The sequence below is a fragment of the Pleurodeles waltl genome, chromosome 3_1 (genome assembly GCF_031143425.1).
Source record: "Pleurodeles waltl isolate 20211129_DDA chromosome 3_1, aPleWal1.hap1.20221129, whole genome shotgun sequence".
Classification (NCBI taxonomy): Eukaryota; Metazoa; Chordata; class Amphibia; order Caudata; family Salamandridae; genus Pleurodeles; species Pleurodeles waltl.
Window position 1 is genome coordinate 416,286,059 of NC_090440.1, and position 20,107 is coordinate 416,306,165.

Genomic DNA, 20,107 nt, shown 5'->3' on the forward strand with positions numbered 1-20,107 from the left:
GATGTGGATTAGGCAGGATTGGTTGGGTGGTTAGGATTGGAGTGATAGGCCAGGGGTGGGGTGGATGGGATTGGAGTGGGGGGGGGGGAGTAGATTAGATTGGATTGGGGTGAGGTATGTGGGATTGGAATAGGTGGGGTGGATTGGAGTGTGGTGGGGTGGATGAATTGGATTTGAGTGGGCTGGACTGAACCGGGATAGGGTGGGGTGGATTGGAGTGGAGTGGAGTGTGTTGGGGTGGTTTGGAGTGGGGTAGGCTGGATGGATTGGACTGGAGTGTAGTGGACTGAACTGGGATGGGGTGGACTGGAATGGGGTAGAGTGTGGTGGATTGGAGTGGAGTGTGATGTGGTGGATTGAAGTGGAGTGGAGTGAGGTGGACTGGAGTGGGGTGTATCAGAGTGGAGGGAGGTGGATTGGACTGATTGGGGTGGATTAGGGTGTGATAGGGTGGTCTGGATTGCGATGGTGTGGGGTAGACTGCAGTGAGGTGGTCTGGAGTGGGGTGGAGTGAAGTGCATTGGACTGAGTTGGGTGGATTAGGGTGTGATGAGGTGGATTGGCTTGAGTGTGGTGGATTGGACTGGATTAGGGTGGGGGGGACTGGACTGGGTTGGATTGGAGTGGTGTGGATTTTGGTGGATTGGGCTGGAGTGGGGTGGATTGATTGGAGAGTGGTCTAATGGATTGAAGTGGGGTAGATTAAGGTGGTTTGGAGTGGGGTAGGTTCGACTGGAGTAGGGTGGATTCATGTGAACTAGATTGGACTGAGTCGGGTGGATTGTATTGGAGTGGGTGGATTGTATTCGAGTGAGGTGGAAAGGGTAGCAGTGGCTTGAGTGGAATGGGCTGGTTTGGACTGGAGAGGGTTGGGTTAGATTGGAGTAGGGTGGATAGGATTGGACAAGTGTGGATCGAACTGCAGTGGGGTGAGCTGGACTACACTGGACTGGGGTGTGGTGGTTGGGGTGAGATGTATTGGATTGGGGTAGACTGGAATACAGTGGGGTGAATTGGGATGGAGTGGGTTGGATTGGGGTAAAGTGAGGCAGATTGGAGTAGGGCAGATTGTTTTGGATTGAAACAGGGCAGATTGTTTAGGATTGGAGTGGGATAGATTGTTTTGGATTGGAGTGAGCAGATTGTGTTGTACTGGGGCAGGTTGGAGTGGGGCAGGTTGTTTTCGATTGAAACAGGGCAGATTGTTTAGGATTGGAGTGGGATAGAATGTTTTGGATTGGAGTGGGACAGATTGTTTTGGATTGGAGTGAGCAGATTGTATTAGGGTGGGTTGGAGTGGGGTGCACTGGGTTGGTGTGGTGTTGACTGGATGGGTGTGGGGTGGATTCGAGTGGGGTGAATTGGGATGTTGTGTGGTGGAATGGATTGGGGTGAGGTAGATTGGAGTAGGGCATATTGTTTTGAATTGGAGTGGGGCGGACTGTTTTTGATTGGAGTGGGGCAGACTGGAGTGTGCCACATCGGAGTGGGGAAGATTGTTTTGGATCGGAGTGGGACATATTGTTTTGGATTGGAACAGGGCATATTGTTTTGGATTGGAGCCGAGTGGGGCAGAATGTTTTGACTGAAGTGGGGCATATTGTTTTGGATTGGAGTGGGGCATATTGTTTTGGATTGGAGAGGGGCAGAATAGAGTGGGCAGTTTCTTTTGATTGGAATGGGGGCAGATTGCTTTGGAGCGGTGCAGATTGTTTTTGTTAATTGACATCTTCTGAGAACAAGGCCCACGAGCAAAAACAAAAACAAAAGAAAACAATGAGTGGAAAGAGAGAAAAGACGACTTAGCAAAATAAAAGAAAGCTAGCTTTAAAAAATAAAACTTTGCTTGACCTGCTGGGCATGTTTTTGTCAGTCACAAGCCTTCTGTTTGCAGGGCACTACAAGTTAAAAAGAACAAAATAATACCTTGAGCACGTCAGAAGCAGGGCACTAATTACATTGAATCAATTAGTGCTTGATCCTTGCTCCACACAGAGGAACGGAAATAATGCCAGGCGTGCCTTGACGAATTATGAGGCTGTAAAGAAGAGTGAAACGCAAACCAACAGATAGTAAGCACAGCAGTCTCTCGCAAGCGAGATGCATGCGCTAGCTCAGTGGTTCCCAACCTTTTAACTTCTGTGGACCCCCACTTTATCAATACTGGAACCCGGGGATCCCCACTGAAACATTATTAGAATCCAGGGACCCACCCCCCAATCCCCCATCTCCCCCCCACTGAGTCATTACTGAAAGCTGGGGACCTAATCTGTTAATATTATTGAGTTTTTTTAAGCAGTTGCTGACCCCCTGAGGAGCCTTTGCGGACCCCCAGGGGTCCCTGGACCACAGGTTGGGAATCACTGCGCTAGCTCGTGCACTTGCAGCCTCGACCCTAAAAAGGAGCAAATACGAGACGTGAGAGAGATGAAGAGAGCTGTCATAAATGAAGAGGACAGAGAGATGAGGGAAGCAGAAGAAGACTTATAAGGAAGGATGAACAATTACAGAACGTGAGGGGACTCAGTTGAGTACAAACAAAGGGGGGTGGACTGCAGAAGCAAAGTGATGCATATGTGAACAAATACAGCAAAAGAGAAAGTCAAACTGAGAAAGAAGAAATGGATAAAGGAAAGAGGAGGAGATCTCAGTAACACAAGCACTGACAAAGCCAATGGGTTTTGCCGTTTCCACGCCAGCCCCCTTGGCCGTGCCAATGATTTTCAGTAGCAGGGAGGCACTAGGCGTGGTGAGGATTGGACAGTAAGCAGGTTAACAGCAGAGCCGTGAGGCACGTCCTAGAAGCAAGACAACAGTTTCAGTGGAGAGGTGCTGCTGAGTATGTTACTGTGCGATGAGAACCCTGACGGTAGGGAAGAGGCATCACTGGGAGGCCTCCTTAGCATCAGGCTGACATTTGAGCGCTATAAAAATAAACGTTTATAAAACTGCAATGCAGTAAAAAAAAAAATCCCTCTATGAATATCATAAAAGCAAGACAGAAAACAAGGAAAGTGTGATAATTGATCATACTTTTCAGACATAAAATAGTGCCTCACCACTCCAATGGGTGTGGAAGGATACATCCAAGCAGCTAACAGAAATACAGTGAGATTAAATACTTCTGTGGGCAGATCAAAGATATGACTGAAAATGTTTCATGCCAACGACTGAAGGTTTCTAACCTAAAGAAGCCGATTCAAACTACAGTCCATGTGAACATCAAACTTAAAAGAAAAAAAACATAAGATTTTAAATTGAAATCAGAGTCATTAGACTGGTCTCATCATCCATCTTCTCCATTACAATCCACAAAGACCCCTTACAAAGGGTCAACCAAAATAACATTTTCATTACACACCTTCCTTTCTTCAACAAACCATCACCTTCTTCCCTCCAGCAACCATCCACGACTCACTCATTCCTACCCTAAACACCCTTCCATGGGCCATAATAAAAATCCAATAATGACAGCAAAGCATAAGAAGCATTGGCAAGCAAAAAGGTCTCGCCTATGCAAGAATATGTTTTAATTATCTTGTACACCAGTGTGGCTGCTGTTCAGCATGGCTAAAAGTTAGTGGCGTGGAATGTCGTTGACTGGAGAAGGGGAAGTAGAGTGCCACAGAGTGGAGTAGAGGGGTGTAGATTAGACTATAGTGGGGTGGATTGGATTGGGGTACAGTGGGGTGGATTGGAGTCAAGTAGAGTGGGGGGTGGATAGGAGTGCAGCGGGGTGGACAGGAGTTGAGTTGGGTGGATTGGGGTGGGGTGGATAGGAGTACAGTAGGTGGGTGGGTTGAATTGGAGTGGGGTGGATTGGATTGGGGTGGGGTGGACTGGAGTACATTGAAGTAGGGTAGATTGGTGTGGGGTGGGGTGGTTTGAACTGAATTGGGATGCACTAGAATGGGATGAGGTCGAATGGAGTGGAGTGGATTGGTTTGGAGTGTGGTGAACTGGATTGGAGTGGGGTGGATTGAATTGGAGTGGATTGGATTGGGCGGGCGGATTGGGTGGAGTGGGTTGGATAGAGTGGGGTCGACTTGGAGGGAAGTGGATTGGACTGTGGTGAGGTGGATGGATAGTAGTGGGACTGATTTGAATGGTTTGGATTGGGGTGTACTGCAACATTTCAGAGATTATGCATAATAAAGAAACACGGTTACTTTGCAATATTTCGAACCAGTTAGTTGTCATCTTTTGAGTATGGGGCCCACAAGCAAAAACAAAAGAAAACATGAGTGGAAAGTGAGAAAAGACGACTTGGCAAAATAAAAGAAAGCTAGCTTTAAAAAATAAAACTTAGCAATTTTGTTTGTCCTGGTGGGCATGTTTTTGCCAGTCACAAGCCTTCTGTTTGCAGGACACAATAAGTTAAAAAGAACAAAATAGTACTTCGATCACATAGGGAGCAGCGGTTTAGATGAGGAGGATTGGAGTGGGATAGATTGGATTGGGCTGGACCGGGCAGGATTGCGGAGTGGGGTGGATTGGATTGGTGTGGGGTGGAATGGATTGGTGTGGGGTGGGGTGGAATGGAGTGGGGTGGGGTGGAATGGAGTGGGGTGGGGTGGAATGCAGTGGGGTGGGGTGGAATGGAATGGGGTGGGGTGGAATGGATTGGGATGGAGTGGGGTGGCTTAGTGTGGGGTGGATTGGGGCAGAATGGTGAGGGGTAAATTGGATTGGGGTGGAATGGACTGGAGTGGAGTGGGTTGAATTGGATTGGCGTGGAAAGGATTGGATTGGATGGAGTGGACTTGATTGAGTGGGGCGGATTCAACTGAGTGGGGTAGACTGGACTAATTGGATTGGATTGTGTGGGGTGGGGTGGATTTAAGTGGGTTGGATTGGACTGGAGCAGTGGGGATTGGATTGGGGTAGATTGTTGTGGGTTGGATCAGAGTGTGGTGGATTAGAGTGTAGTGCACGATTATGTGTTAAAACATCATTTTGGAAATTACACTTAAGAAAGAAACAATGTTGTTTTGCAATATGTAGAACGAGCTATTCAGCATCTTTTAAGAACAGCACCTACGAGTAAAAACAAAACAAAACATTAATCTGCAAAGTGAGAAAATAAGACTTGGCAAAATATCAGAAAGTTAACTATAGAAAATAAAACTTTGGCAAAAAAGTGTCCAGCAGGACAAACTAAATTGAAGTCACACGCCTTCTGTTTGAAGAACACTACAAGTTAAAAAGAACAAAATCGTACCTCAATCACAGCGGGAGCTGCGGACGGGCACTGATTAAGGTGAATCAATCAGTATTTGGTCTCCGCTCCACACAAAGGAACGGAAATTATGCTTGGCCTGCACAATGACAGAGGCTGTAAAGAAGAGTGCCATGCAAGCCAACAAATAGTAAACAACAGGTGGGCTCCATGTCCTTTCTGTTAACAATAGTGTTTCATACCGGGATACATGCGCTAGTACGTTCTATCACGAGTTTGAACCCCCCCCCCCCCCAAAAAAAAGGCAAATCTCTGTCTTCACACACCCAGTTACAACTCAGCAATATACATCAACAAAATTCAGAATTGAAACTCCTGCATGCAGTGTGACAACTCTCCAAATAATATGCAAAACCTGCAAACAGAACATCACCGCTGACCAAGATTAAGATTGCATATAATCATTCGTTTTTTATAAAGCATCTCACAACACAAGCACAGTAAATAACAAATATTACTAGTAGTCAATTTAGTGGTACTCACTCCACTGACCTTGGAAGAATGTAATGCTGAGTTAGTTTGCCGGGACTCAAACTACTAACTGTCAAATCACAAGTTATATCAGCTGAAAGTGTTTAACTCATCAATTCTTCGCAGCATCACCAAACATTTTCAAAGCCAACAACAAAAACAGGGCAAAATGTAAAGTTGTACAGCACTCTTTCAATACCCCCCAGGCTTACTATAGAAATAGCCAACACAAATGTCAACAACAAAATCAAGTTAGGCACCCTAACATTAATACCATAAAGTGAAATGCCACATATCTCCTAAACACCTTATACCTTATTCCTTCCTGGAATTTCTTTGAACCCATAACGATTCAGTTTCTCACCTCATTCACAGCACCAATCTTCAAATTCCTACTACCCAGGGCCTTCACACACCTACATGATGTGGTCTTTTCCCCAGAGACATCTTCCACACATGTTTATACAATGAGACAAATGATAGCCCTCGCTCAAAAAAATATTTTGACTAAGACCAACATTTCAACTACCGCCCTATTACCCATCTACCATTCGTGGGGAAAAATCTTTGAGAGGGGAGTCACCAACCAGTTCCAAGAAAATCTGGACCTTCGAAGGACAGTCCAATTCTACTAGTCTAGATGTTACTACATCATGACACTAAGAGGGCAACACCAATGAAAAAAGATATTCTAAAAGATCAATGACAATATAATAGCCTTCTATTGCTCCTAAATCTTTTCAGTGACCTTTGATACCCTTGACAATTTAGTTCTGCAATAAACCCTTGTCTCATACATGCCAAGCAAACATATTGAAATGCTTCAACTCCTCGGAAAGAAAGACGGCTATTTGGTCAAATGGACTCATTCAAATTCCCACACCTTTCTGACCCATGACGACCTAGAGGGCTCAATTTTCATCCCATGTTATCCAGTATTTACCTGGAGTCAGTGGCTGTAATTGTCTGCCAACAAGATTCGCTAGTACACTAACAGCAGCAACTAAACCTCAAAGTGTGGTCAGCTAGAAACATTATTAGAACACTGGAACGTTGGGAGCTCCATTGAAGACAATGGAGTCGATCTGGATTTATAATGGCTGGTATAAGCCCGGAGTTCCAGCATTCCAATGTTGCTTTTTTGTTTCTCCATTTTTAATTTAGGACATTTTACCCTTAGAGGATGGAATGTTGTAATGTGCTTATAACACTTCTTTCTTGGGCTCTCCCGGAGGTTAGAGGCCCTCTTCCTCGTTGGCCTTTAATAACTGGCAAAGGCTTCACCAGCAAGCTATTAGGCTATTAAATAAAAAATACAAAAATGTCACGATATCAGACAACCTGAATGTTTGATACATACCTTAATCTTAACCAAATTAAGAATGACTTTTTCCTTGTTAATATCAGCACAATCCAGCCACAAGTCAAGGCACTGAAAGACAGCATGAACTACACAGCATCCCCTATCTGATCTCACCTTTATAAAAAAAAAATCCATATGCTTTACATTGAAATTACTCTGTCATTCAAAGACTAGATGAAGAAAAAAGCCCATGTGGTATAGTTCCAGCTCAGCCTACTGTGCAAACCCAAAGCTATCCTTGACCAACAACCTACACTGAATGATACAGGCCTAGGTCACCTAACACATCAACTCTTGGATAAATAAAAAAAGACCTCCCCCACCCCCAGCTTGTGGCTGTTGTGCGCAGACACTACAAGGAAACAGTGGTGTGCCCAAAACAAGGAAAAGGAACAAATAACATCCGGCCATGCAATGCGAAGCGGGAAGGCAAAAGAAAGTAGTGCGCCGGCACTAAGGTTTATGGCTGATTGTGCAATAATCCATGTAACAGGGTCGGTCTCCAAGGAGGTAACAAAACAGTCTCAAGGCGCGACAAACGTAAAGCATTTACATACGAAATTGAGGGAATTTGGAAAGGCAGGCCAAGGAACGAATTGAAGTTATGGGCGTGAGATTGGCTTGCTGCAAGCCCACAGATGAGGATTACAATATGTTGAGAGACAGCGCTTGCGTGCTGCCTAGGCTCAACCTAAAAAAGGAGAGGTTAAAGTTGGAGGGGAAAAAAAAACAAAAGGGTTTGAAAGAGAGAGAATGTCAGGAGCAACAAAAGTGTGAGCTTCTAAAGAACTGCATACACCCCCAGAAATGAGAGAGCGGTCAAATCAGAAAGAATGGGTTGGTGAAGGGGCGTTTGGTGGAATTTCACAAGTACCAGATTGTGACTTGATAGTGGAGAAAAAGGCTTCGTACAGACGGCAAGATTTAAATGGTTGCAAATGGTAATGCCAATTGTCATCAAACTAATAAGAATATCCACACAAATAAGAAGCAATACAAATTTACACTGCCAGCCATGGCACCACAAATCTAATGTCTCCTACAAACTATGCAATCACCTACGCCTCACACTGTTATACTGAATGCTTATAATACATAACACTTTGAAATGCACTTACTGACCGACTAGTCCATCTTTCCATAACGTCACGTATAATTAATATATATGCAGTCTGTAAATATCCAACTTTGTATACAATTAAATATGTGCCGTTACGGTCTCCTTCACATTACTTCATTTCTCACACCAACTTTAAGGTTCTAGTATGACTGCTCAATCTCGCTATTCACAACACATTAAACATGTTATGTATGATAAACGAGAAGTCCATTCCAAAAAAAATTGCATTTGTAATATTGACTAGTACTCTCATTATTGCAATATAATGTATTTGACGTAATTACACTGGATCGAACAAACACATCAGAACTTCTCTTCAACATACGTCCTACAGCCTATGCATCCCTTTTTAAGTGGGATGTAAAAGTTGAAGTGAATATCTAAATGAATTATGCGGTAAGTGGGATGCCTGCAATATTTTCGATTCAGGAAATCGTGATGGAAGTATTCTTTGTACCATTTATTTTCTTCTTTATAAATGATGTGTTCATTTTCAGGGTACTTTGGTATCATAGGGTGCGGGATTTGCCTTCGTGTTAGTCTTTCAAGAGAAGCATGAGTGGAGACTTTCGACCTGTCTTTGAGAGCATCAAGGAGGGTGCGAACATTGTCAAGTAATTGGTGGTTGGCAGGGAAGATGACGAAATCTTGTGCATCTGTGCTGAAAGGGAGAAGTCCTTGAAAGAGTGCCACTGTGATTGCCCGACTCAGGTTAGCCAAGGTGGATGGCTGAAGAAGAAGGGATGCATGGGTGTCTGTCTAATCCATTCCGATTTGGAAGTGATAAAGAATAGTGTTTTGTTTCACGAATGTGCTCAGTTAGGCTGATGCTTTCAGACAACTAAAAGTGATATTTTTATTTTCTTACAGTTAGGGTCTCCTCCTTCGTTGAAATGACTGGTGATGAGGTTGCTGAGTTTTTTGGCAAAGGTGTTATTGTTTATGGCATTTCTGTATATAAGATTGAAACTGAAGGTGTATGAGACAGAGAGGGGAGCAGAGGCAGCTCAGTGCAGTGAAGGCCAGGTTAACTAAATAGTGCATGGTCATGTGGACGAGTGGCACTCTTCCTCTGGTTTTGTGCTTACAACATTATTAAACATTTGATATAGCGCACAACTCATCCATGAAGATGTATCTCAGCGCTAGAGCACAAGCCCAGATAGAGGACAAAACACAAAAAAGAAATGGAAATACAAGAGAAAGAGGTTGAAGGATTGAAAAAGCCAGGTTTTAAAAAGTTTTTTTAAACGTGCTAGATCAGGGCAAGCACAAATGTGCAAGGGAAGTTATTCTAATAATGTGGGGCCAGGTACGAAAAGGACCGTCCTCCATGTATGGCCGTGCGAAAGCTCTGGGGACAGAGCAGAAGCTGGAGTTTAGATCTCAAGTTCCTGGCCGGGCAATATGGGGCAAGTTTGTGACACAAATATGCCTGTACAATGCTTGAATAGGAATTGTATACCAGGCATAGGAGTTTAAAAATAGCAAGTTCCCAGATGGGGAGCCAATGAAGAGATCTCACATCAACTTCAGATGGAGCTTTGGGGGAAATTTACAAACTAAACAAGCTGGTGTTCTGTATCACTAGTAACTTAGATATCAGCGACTCATTTGCTACTACCAAAACAGAATTTCCATAAGCCAGGCGGCTGACCACCAGAGCCTGTGTAAGAGTCTTTCTAGTGTGGATAGGTAGCCACTGAAACACCTTTTTCAGCTTTCGCAGAAGACCGAAACTAGAACGGCATGTGGTGGCAACTTGCTCTTTCATAGTTAAGCTGTCGTCTACCATGATACCAAGATTCTTGACCAACGTTTTGGGTTGAGGAGGGGGATCTAGTACGGATGGTCACCAATCGTCCGACCAATAGTCTCAGGCTTTTCCGAACAACACAATTTCCGTCTTATCACTGAGCTGTAGATAATTCCAAGACATCCAAAATGCTATTTTCCTCATGCATTCCCTGAACTTAGGTTTGGTAGAGATGGTCAATTGAGTATCATCTGCATTTGAAATCAGATCAACGCTACACGATCTAACAACTTGAGCCAGTGGAGCAACGTAGATATTAAACAATGTAGGGCTCAATGAAGAGCCCTGTGGTACTCCTTTGTCCAAAGGCAAAATCTGTGATTTAAAAGGGCCAAGATTGATGGTTTGCATCTGGTCGCAGGTAAAGCTTTGGAGGAAGTCCAGGGCTTTGCCCTTGACACCAATCTCTGCCAGTCTTTGGACACTGACAGAATGAAAGATGGTGTCAAAGGCAGCCGACAGATCTAAGAGCACCAGCATAGAGGGACAACAATCATCAAGGGAGAGACGGATACTATCCAGCACTGCCAATAATGCGCTTTCAGTGCTGTGTGCTGCTCTAAAGCTGGACTGTGATGACTCCAAGATGGAGTTTGTTTCCAAGTAGCGGGAAAGTTGTTGGTGAAGTAAGCAAATGTAATACCTTACTAAGGAAGGGAAGAAGAGATATCTGCCTATAGTTAGCGGGCGTTAGAGGAGCTATATTGTTTTTTTTTCAGGATGGGCATTACTTGTTCTGCTTCCCATACTTGTGGGACAGTGTCATGGGTTACGGAGAGGTTAAGATGGGCTGTGATCTTTGGAAGCAGAGTGCCAGCAAGTGACACCATAATAGGTGAGGGAGCAAGGTCTAAAGGAGACCCTGACTTGACTTTGCTCATAATCTCAGAGACCATATCCTGGGTAATAGGTTCAAAACCGAACAATGTGGTAGAGAGCTTGTGCGAGGGAGGAAGATCTCATCCTGGTCACTGAATGGTTCGCAAGATTCTGATAGTCCCTATTTTTTTTGCAAAATAATTTGTGTAACATAGTAGTTGGGATGCTGGAGCGGATGGAGTACAATCAGTGGGCTTCATAAACTTGGTTAGCACTTTAAATAGTTTCTTGGATGTATTGCCAGCTCTGTCGATTTGGTTAATAAGATTAGATTTGTGAGCATGTTTGAGCTTTTTATGGTATTTATTTAAAGCTAGCCTGTAAGTGGTTTTATCTAACATCTATTTAGAGATGCGCCATCTTCTTTCTCATTTCATACAGGCTTGTTTCTAAGCTGTTACAAAAATCAAGAGAAATGGGGTCTGCTAGAAGTGGAATGTATGGTCTTTTATGGTGCTACTATATCCAAGGTATGGATTAAAGAGTCTTGGAAATTAATGAGCGCACTGGTGATGTCTGAGAACTTTCTGGTATAATGAACTAGGAAAGTAGGAGAAAAAGATTAACTTGAAATTTAATTTCTCTCCAAGGCCTGGTTTGTTTTTGGCAGTACTCTGTCTATTGCATTGAGCTTTTTTGGTGGGAAGATGGAAAAAAGATCACTGAATGATCAGACAAGGTGAAAGGAGAGAGAGAATCAATCTGGAGGTCCTTTGCTTTAGTAAAAATGAGGTCCAATGTATGGCCAGAAATGTATGTAGGGCCTCTTATTATCTGGGATAGCCCTAAAGTTTCCAGGTCTGAGAATAATAGTTGGGTGTCAGAGTTTAATTCTGAATGGTAATTGAAATCCCCTACTAAGAGGAATTTGTTGGAGGCAAAAGAACTGTGTTATAAAGTTGTAACCCTTGGTGACCAGGACATATAGGATGCAAGCAGCGGATGCGAGAGCTATCCTTCTTATGAAGTGTGTCAAAGTTCTAGGAGTTCAATGTGATAGCAACTGTGGAGTGAGCACTGATTGGCATGTGTTGCAGCGAGTTAGTTGCTGGCAGCTTGTAAGTGATGACGAGTGCTGAAAAGTTTTCTGAAGATTTGGTGTTTTGAGTGTTTCTTGAAATCAGGCACTCAGCTAAAAAATGAATTTGAAGTTCCTGGCACATGTGAAGGGGATGTATTTCCTCATGTTCCCTACTTTCCAGAAGTCCACTGCCTTGTTGTCAAGTCACTGGCACAACAAATGTAGTGTTTTCACCAATCTACATATTGCAATGATCACTGTAGGCTGACTACACAACACATTTCCCCCAAAAACATACATGGGGGTTAATTTCCAACACTGTATATGTGTGTCGCATAAGGAAAGTGCCTGCACAACAGATTGTATTGAAATGGATGACACTTCAAAAACGAGCAGTAGCCTAAAGGAAGGAACGGTGTGATGTTGAACAGGCATGATTGATTGGGGAGGTGTACTTGTCATTTTAGGAGACTAGTGACAGCCCAATTGCACTAGCAACTGCCAATCAGAAAAGATTTGTCACTTGTCTTTTAGTGTCCCCTCTTCTGAACACAATATTAGTCTCGGTGATTCATTTCAGCATGTAAGTATACTCCGTCTCCCAATTATTGACATTGGAAGCAGAGGTTGCACCTGCAGATAGCTAACAGAGTAAAGATTTTTGCTGGCGCTGACGCAGGGACATTTTGTTTCTTCACAACTAGTGCCAGGAAACCATTTGCACCTTGTACTGATATCTGGCACTCCATGCTAATGGCGCCCTAGGAAGTCTTCTGTTTCCATGCACTACAACGGTTGCAACATATACATTTTGTTCCTGAGGTTTATGGCGTTGACTATGTCCATTCCGATGTCAAAGTGCTTTACAAGCCGAACCAGTTTATAAAGAATATTGGACACTGCGAGGTTTTCTGATGTGCCTCAGCACTACTGTGATCCCTACAGCCATCCTACTTGCTACTGTTAACCGCAGTACCAAAGCTCGGTCGCCCCTGACGGATAGCTCTTTACTTAGCAATATTAAGCAATAATTATCGAAACAACTTGTTCGGGTCCGAAAAGTCAACATCTTGTATCATCTTATTTCTAGGAGCTTTACTATTCGAAACGAGTCGGAAAAGTATACGTGCAAAGTAACCACAAGAATCTAATACAGGGTGAATGTATAGTTTACAATGTGCAGGGATGGCTTACACTCTGCAGAAGTGAAATACAGAGCAGTATATTCCCATGGATGAGCGAAGTCCCCGTGGTATTCGCAGTGCCACCCCGACATCTACACGTCACACGTAGGCAGTCATTGTCCTGCCGAGCTTGGCTGAGCAGCCTTTTTCATGCCCGTGAAGTGCCACTGTGTTACGAGCTCATAAGCCCGTATGCCGGCAGCCCTTAGGGCACTGCGAGCGGGAGAAAGAGCGCCGATGGGAGGCTTTCTGGGAGGAAGCTCTGTGCTCACTGTTGGGCAGACCACATCTGAGCAGTCACGGGCGAGTACAAGAAGTCATGTAGAAATCCATGGAACTTTTAGTCCAGATATGTTGTCACAACTGCTTCCAAAAGAACGATGGACATGTCCCTATTGGAGATATCCCTTACCAAGAACTGCCATCTCTGGGACAACTGTAACTAGGGCACATAACCCCTGAACTGTGATTTAAAAGCGGAAGACAGGGTTTCACACAACAAAAGTACAATCAAGTGAATGGTCAATGGAAGCAACCCGAGCATCGTCCCCTTAAAAAGGACCCTGGTGCCTCATATCATCTCTGCAGCTGAGCTCTGTTGACTTTCAGCCTACCTCACTGTCTTGACTGTCATGGACCACTTACTCTTAAACATGTACATATGTTCTACTTAATTTACAACACAGCAATAGAGGTAATGTCAAAATCATTCGAACGATGAAATAGTGGATCGGTTTTTGAAACTTCACAGCAACCTTGCAATATTGGGAAACAAAATCTGTATCCCAGCTTCCAGGATAAGGAAGATATGTCTTTAATGATATAGGAATATAGACACTAACTTCCCTCAATGGCTTACAACAGAAAATGTTGTTTGGTGTACCATGCAATCCTTAGCGTGTGACACAAAGCTCTAAGTTGCATGCTGAAGGGACAAGAAGCAATGTACCCAACTGTTTTGCAAAGACAACTTACATCATCTATGAATGGGAGCTAAAACGTTTTCTATAAGAAGAGATACTTATGTTCAATAAAATTATCCAGAACCACTAAAGCATATTATCAGTGTTACAAAAAGTGACAATTTCTCACCAGACTCCATTAGCAGCCATTGTGTGCAGGATTACTAGCAGTGACCACAGCAGTGCATTAGGCAAGATCACCAGTTTCATCAATTTCAATTTTGATTGCTTCTACATATCATAACAGTCATTAGCACAATGTCCCCTGGCACCTAAAAGAGAAAATCAGTAATAAGGCTCCCAGCGCAGCATGAATTGTCATTTAAATCATAGTCTTATATATACTTTTTTCTGCAAGCATTAGGTTATCCTTTCAGGAAATGCACATATTTGACATCTAAATGTATCCTTTCTAATTTTGGAAACATATCAAATGCAATCAAACAAAAACGTATCATTTACTAGGTAGGCCTACGCATGGTGGAGATACTCACAGGTAGCTGAAGAGCTACCAGTAGCTCCCGAGTACTCACTGGGAACCTTGATTTATGTTTACTTGCTACACAAGTGCCAAGTAACAATATCAGCAATGACTTGGATTGGCAACAAGTTAGCCTGTTCAACATCCTGGTATTGAAAGAATGGATATAAGATGGGTTGATCTTCATGGAGCTGTTCAAGCTCAACTAACCTGAGGCTACATAGTCCAACAGGTGTACCAATATCCTTCGCCGGAGATCAGAGAATGTAGGACATGAAGCCTGCAGTCCACTATTGTGTTTCCACACATTTGATTACATTTTTACTGGCAATGAGGAGTTATCAAAATGTGGTAAGGCCCTGCTCACAAGAACTTATAGCCTTTAGGACTTTGGAACGAAGCTCAGTAATACAGCTTCCTCTTTCATAAACATGGTCTCTCCGATCTCAATATAACATGTGCATTGCCCTAAAGAGCTGGACTTCTCTTGCATCTTTTGGCATGAAGCACAACATCCACCTTGTTCCGCACAGAGCATACCGAGGAACACATATCAACAACTCCCAAATCAAAGATGGCATTCCATTCCTGGACTCCTTCAGCAGAGAGAAATGAAATATATGCCCGACAGAATGTATCAACAAACTTGATCAAAAAAGGAAGAAGACTTCAACTACCAATGGAACGACAGTAAATAGTCTCCTTCTCCCTCTGAGTAGAAAAAAGGGACCTACACCAAGGCACAAACAGGGCAAGGCATGACAGGGAAGCAATAACATAGAATACTGGCTGCAAAACCTAGAATATAGATTAAAAGCCTTAGAACAAAGCGATGGAGCTAGGCCTCGAAGTGGTTATGCTTTATGTCTTAACATATAACATGAAGCTTAACATTTATATGTTGTGTTTTATGTTTTGTTGTTTTGTGCTATGTTATTTTTATTTATATAGTGCACAGCTCACCTGGGACGGTATACTGGCGCTGAAGCAGGAGCTGTGTGGGCTGAGCTAGGTTCAGGGCTAAGTGAAGAGCCAGGTTTTAAGTTTCTGGCAGAATTCAAGAATTGAGGAGGAGGCTCTGATGTGCAGAGGCAGGCCATTCCAGACTATAGGAGCGAGGTAGAAGGCACGACCGAAGATCTGGTTCTGCATATGTGCAGTGTGTGTGTGACTAGGAGTCCGGCTGAGTGGAGGTGTCTGGTAGGTGTGTGGCTGTTGAGGTACATGGGACCAATGTTGTGTAAAGTTTTGTATGTGGGGAGTCTGAAGAGTAGTGCTTCGTGAATTGGGAACCAGTGTAGCTCTTTCAGGTGTGGGTGAGGGCTTAGGTGACAAATCTGCAAATGCTGGTGGTGAGACATTCTGTGATCTTGAGTGTATGGAAGCAGGAAAAAGAGACTCCTTGGCTATACATGGTGATTTGGTTGTTCATTACTATTCACAGGTTCTTTGTGTGGATTGCCGGGAGGGGGTGTGTGTCCGAGCTTCGCAGGCTAACTGGTGGAGTCCGAGAGAAAGGTCATTTTGCCGACTTCTACGTTGTCTGTGTTGAATTTCAGGCAGTTGGTAGTCATCCATCTGGCTATTTTGGACATGCAGGCAAAGAAATGGGTAAGGGTGTTTAGCTTCTTGTCGGAGAGGAAGAGTATGAGCTGGATGTCATCAGCACAGGATATGATGTTGATTCCAAGGGCACAGATAATACTGGTGAGAGGGATTATGTAGGCATTAAACAGAGTAGGGATGAGTGAGGATCCGTGTGGGACTTTGTAGATGAGGCTGACAGCAACCAAGGTGAAGGCAACCAGGCTGACCTACTGGGTGCAGGCCAGTCAGGAAGCAGCAAATCCAGAGAAGTGCAGGACCTTGGATGCCAGCTTCATATAGCTGTTAGATAAGGATGGGGTGGGAGATGGTGTTAAAGGCTGCGGAAAGATCCAGTAGGATGAGGGTCACTTTGTCACCTCTGTCTATAAACATCCGGATTTCATCCATGGCAGCAATGTGGGCGGTGTCTGTACTGTGGTTGAGCCTAAATCCAGACTGACTGGGGTCAAGGAGGTGGATGGCAGCAAGGTGCATGGCTAGGTGTTTTCCATTACTTTGGTCGGGTTGAAGGATAGGCTAGTAGTTGACTAGCATCTTTGGGTCTGCTGAAGGTTTCTTGAGGAGGAGGGTACTGCGATCTCTTTACAAGGAGCCAGGTAGGTGGCTTGATGATTTAGTCATTCAGGATGAAGAAGAGGGCTATGTTGATGGGGTTCAGTCCTTTTATGAAGATGTGGTAAGGGTAGGGGTCCGAGGGTGCTCTGAAGTGTATAGACTGCATGATGCCAGTGGTTTCATGAGTGGTGATGGTGGGCCTGGTGCTCAGGGTGGTTCTCTGGGTGTTGGGAGAGATGTGCAGGAAGGCTGTAAAGGTGGAGGGGTCTGATTGGAGCTCTAAGATTTCATAGATGCTGGTGACCTTGTTGCTGAAGAATAGGGACAGTTGAGTGCAGAGATCCTGAGTGTCTTATGCTGGTGGAACCTGCTGCTGAGGTGATGTCTTTCATTATGGCAAAGATTTCCAGGCAATGTTGGTGTTGCTTTCCATGCAGTTGATGATCGCTAACAGTTTGATGACTCTGATTTGCTGATGGCAGTATCTGAGAGCGGATTTGTAGTTTCTCTTGTTGGTGACGTTCTGACTTTGTTTCCATCTGAGCTCAAGTTGCTTGCAGTGGTGTTTGGTGACCCTGAGCTCTTCCATACAGCAGCATGCGTACCATTTGGATCTCAAGTTTTGATGGCTTTAACGGGAGCGAGGGTATCTGGGCACAAAATTATCCAGGCATTGGAGATGGTTCATGGAAGTTGCAGTTGTGTCAAGACCAGTGGCGTAGGAGTTTGGAAGACCAGGATCTTGTTCCTGTCCCGTCATGAAGGTTTGGTGATGGTGTTTCTACGGTGGTGTGTGATGGGTATGTTGAAGTTGATAGAAGTGCTGTTGGACCAGATGATCAGTGTGGGCTGGTCTACTGTGATGTTCCTGAAGCTGGGGTCCAGTGGGTGTTCGGTGGCATGTGTGGGGCCTTTTACTCGCTGCACGAGTCCTGGGTTGGGGAGGTCTTCGAGGAGGTTGGTAGTGTTGGGATTCGTGAGGTCCTCCAAATTGTATTTTAGGTCGCAGAGGAGGATGAAGGGACTGGAGTTGAGGCAGAGTTTGAAGGTCAAGCGTTCCATGTGGCTGCCAGTGCTTTCCAAGGTGGTGTAGCATTGGATGGATTCTTTGAATAGGATAGAGATTCTGCCTTCAGGTCTGTTTGCTCTGTCTTGCAATCTTGTATCTGGGGAGTATTGTCCTGGCAATGACTGGGGCCAGTAGTTTTCGGTGAGGAAGAGCAAGTCCAGTGAGCGGTCTTGTACCAAATTTCAATGGCATGTTTAGTGAGGGAGTGAGTGTTGAGGAGTATGCAGGCCAGGTGTTCTCTAGTGCAGCCAAACACCAACCACCCAATGTGCAAAGTGCTTCCGAACGACTGCAAGAACTGGTGTGGTAGGCTTTGCCAGATATGGGCCTGACTAGGTTACTACAGACAACTCTGACACACGTAAATTATGCAAAAGGCCAATGGGCTTCTATATTCATGCTTTAACACACAAAGGCAAACTGTGTCCAGACCGGCATGAAATACCATACATGTAATTATTGGCTAAAGTAGTCTGTCTTTTGATGCCATATATATTTAAACAGAAGTGAGCCGATAGCATTCTCATCAAAACAAGAATCTCTAGAAAGGGAAAAGCAAAACAAAATGTTTGAGTCTCTGAATCCTAAGGAGTTAAAAATTACTCTCTGCTATCGAATCGGGGGATCTGGCACAGAAAAGCAGCACAAAGGCGTGTTCATCCAAAAACATACTGGAGTAGCAAAGGACGAGAGCCTGGACACACTCCACGGATGGATTCGCTACAGGTAAAATAGTGGGAAGGGCGAGGTTAAACTGATCAAAGAGGGGGCACAAGGAGAGAAAAAAAATAGGACAGAAAAAAATGGTTGAATGTAGAGGGGTGCGAGATGATTTAAAATGTTAACTACTAACAGACAACCAACACTCAATTTAAAACTAGCCTAAAACTATGTTTGACTTAGGGCGTGCATGAATTCATCCTAGCAATACCGGTTACAGCGCCTAGACATGTGTGTCGAAGAGTTCGCAAAACAAATGTAATCCATCAGAACGTTGCATTTGTTTTATGATGCAGAAGGGAAAGGGAAAAAAAGGAAAACAGAAGGAAAAAAAGAAAATGGACACAAAAAAAAAAAAAAGAAGAAATGGGTATGGAGAGAAAATGCAAAACAAGAAAGGGACGGGAGTCCCATGAAGACAAAAATAAAAGGTTGAACCAAAGGGCAAGAAAATAAGAGATGGAAGAATGATAAAGGGGAGATCTAGAGGGGCTTGGGAGAGTACAGAACGAACGTAGGAAAGATTAGCCTGTTAGCAACAACAGGGAGTAGTTTCGACACAAACTGGACATACGATTGTGAAAATTGTACTCTACAAACAAGACGGCCATGCAGGTAGAGCTAAACGCACAGACTTTGCACCAGTGAAACTAGACACAGGATTGGAGTGAGAGGCTAGGCACTCTGCACACCATGGAAAACAACAGTTTATCATGGCGGGGAGGAAGAGGCAGACTGCAGGAAGAGGGCAGGGAGGTGGGCGGCTGTTTGTAAAAGATGGTGAGAGAAAGAGGAGACAGTGAGAAGAAAAGGCGGGCAGAGGCAGCCGAATGATGCGAGCGCGGGGACTGGCGATAGATACCGGGGCGACAGAAGGGAGCGAGCGCTAGGGAAGGGACGGGGGTCACGAAAGCTTTTTGTGCTGGTGAGGAAGAGGGAGGAGATAAGCCAGAAAGCAGCAGGAGGAGGGAATGCGATGGAGAGATGTGGGAGGAAAGACAAAGAAGGAAGGACGGCGGAGGGAGGGGTAGAGAGGGAAGCAAAGAAATGTGGCTGGCGAGAGGGGGAGGGGAAAAGAGATAAGAAGGAGCTAAAGTGTCTGCTCTTGCAGAGAGGAAGGAAGGGCAGGCCGGAAAGTGGGGGAGCACCGCTGAAGGAAGAGTGCAGGGAGAGAGAGAGATTGATTAATCGCGTCCTTCGTGAGCGCTACCGCCTCCTGGACCTCCAGTTGCAGAGAGCGAGAGAGCTGTCCTGGCAGTGGAAATATCTACCATCCGACCATCCATCTAGAACTGCAATGTCAGACCAGCCACGCCGCTCCCGCACCGACCCCCACCCAGCATACCAGCTGCAGCGCAAATATTTATTCGCTGGAACTTAATTACATACATACTCAGGAAAAGTGAAGGGATGCGTATTGTCACGCTTTAGAACCACATTTTACATAGCCGACACAGACCTTCCATTCCATCGGCAAATATCCAGCCCATAACACGACAAACCTATACAATGTGTTTATGAAGCTGGCGTGACCGGGTGTGATAAGTTATTTAGCTATTTTTCCTTAGTGTGGATTGTAATGTGTACTTTAAAGTTTTTCTTTTTTTTCTGTAGAACTT

The 20,107-nt window shown here is 44.4% G+C and overlaps 1 protein-coding gene across 4 annotated transcripts in view; it reads right to left on the bottom strand.

The window, feature by feature from the left end:
- ZNF710 (zinc finger protein 710) overlaps window positions 1–20,107 on the bottom strand; it is a 153,575-nt gene that overhangs the window by 71,582 nt on the left and 61,886 nt on the right. For 2 of the 4 annotated variants that reach the window (XM_069222672.1, XM_069222670.1), the window contains exon 2: window positions 14,186–14,327. The exons of the other annotated variants lie outside the window; for them this stretch is intronic. The gene's annotated coding sequence lies outside the window, so the exon portion shown is untranslated. The remainder of the gene's footprint in view (window positions 1–14,185; window positions 14,328–20,107) is intronic. 4 annotated transcript variants of the gene reach the window in all.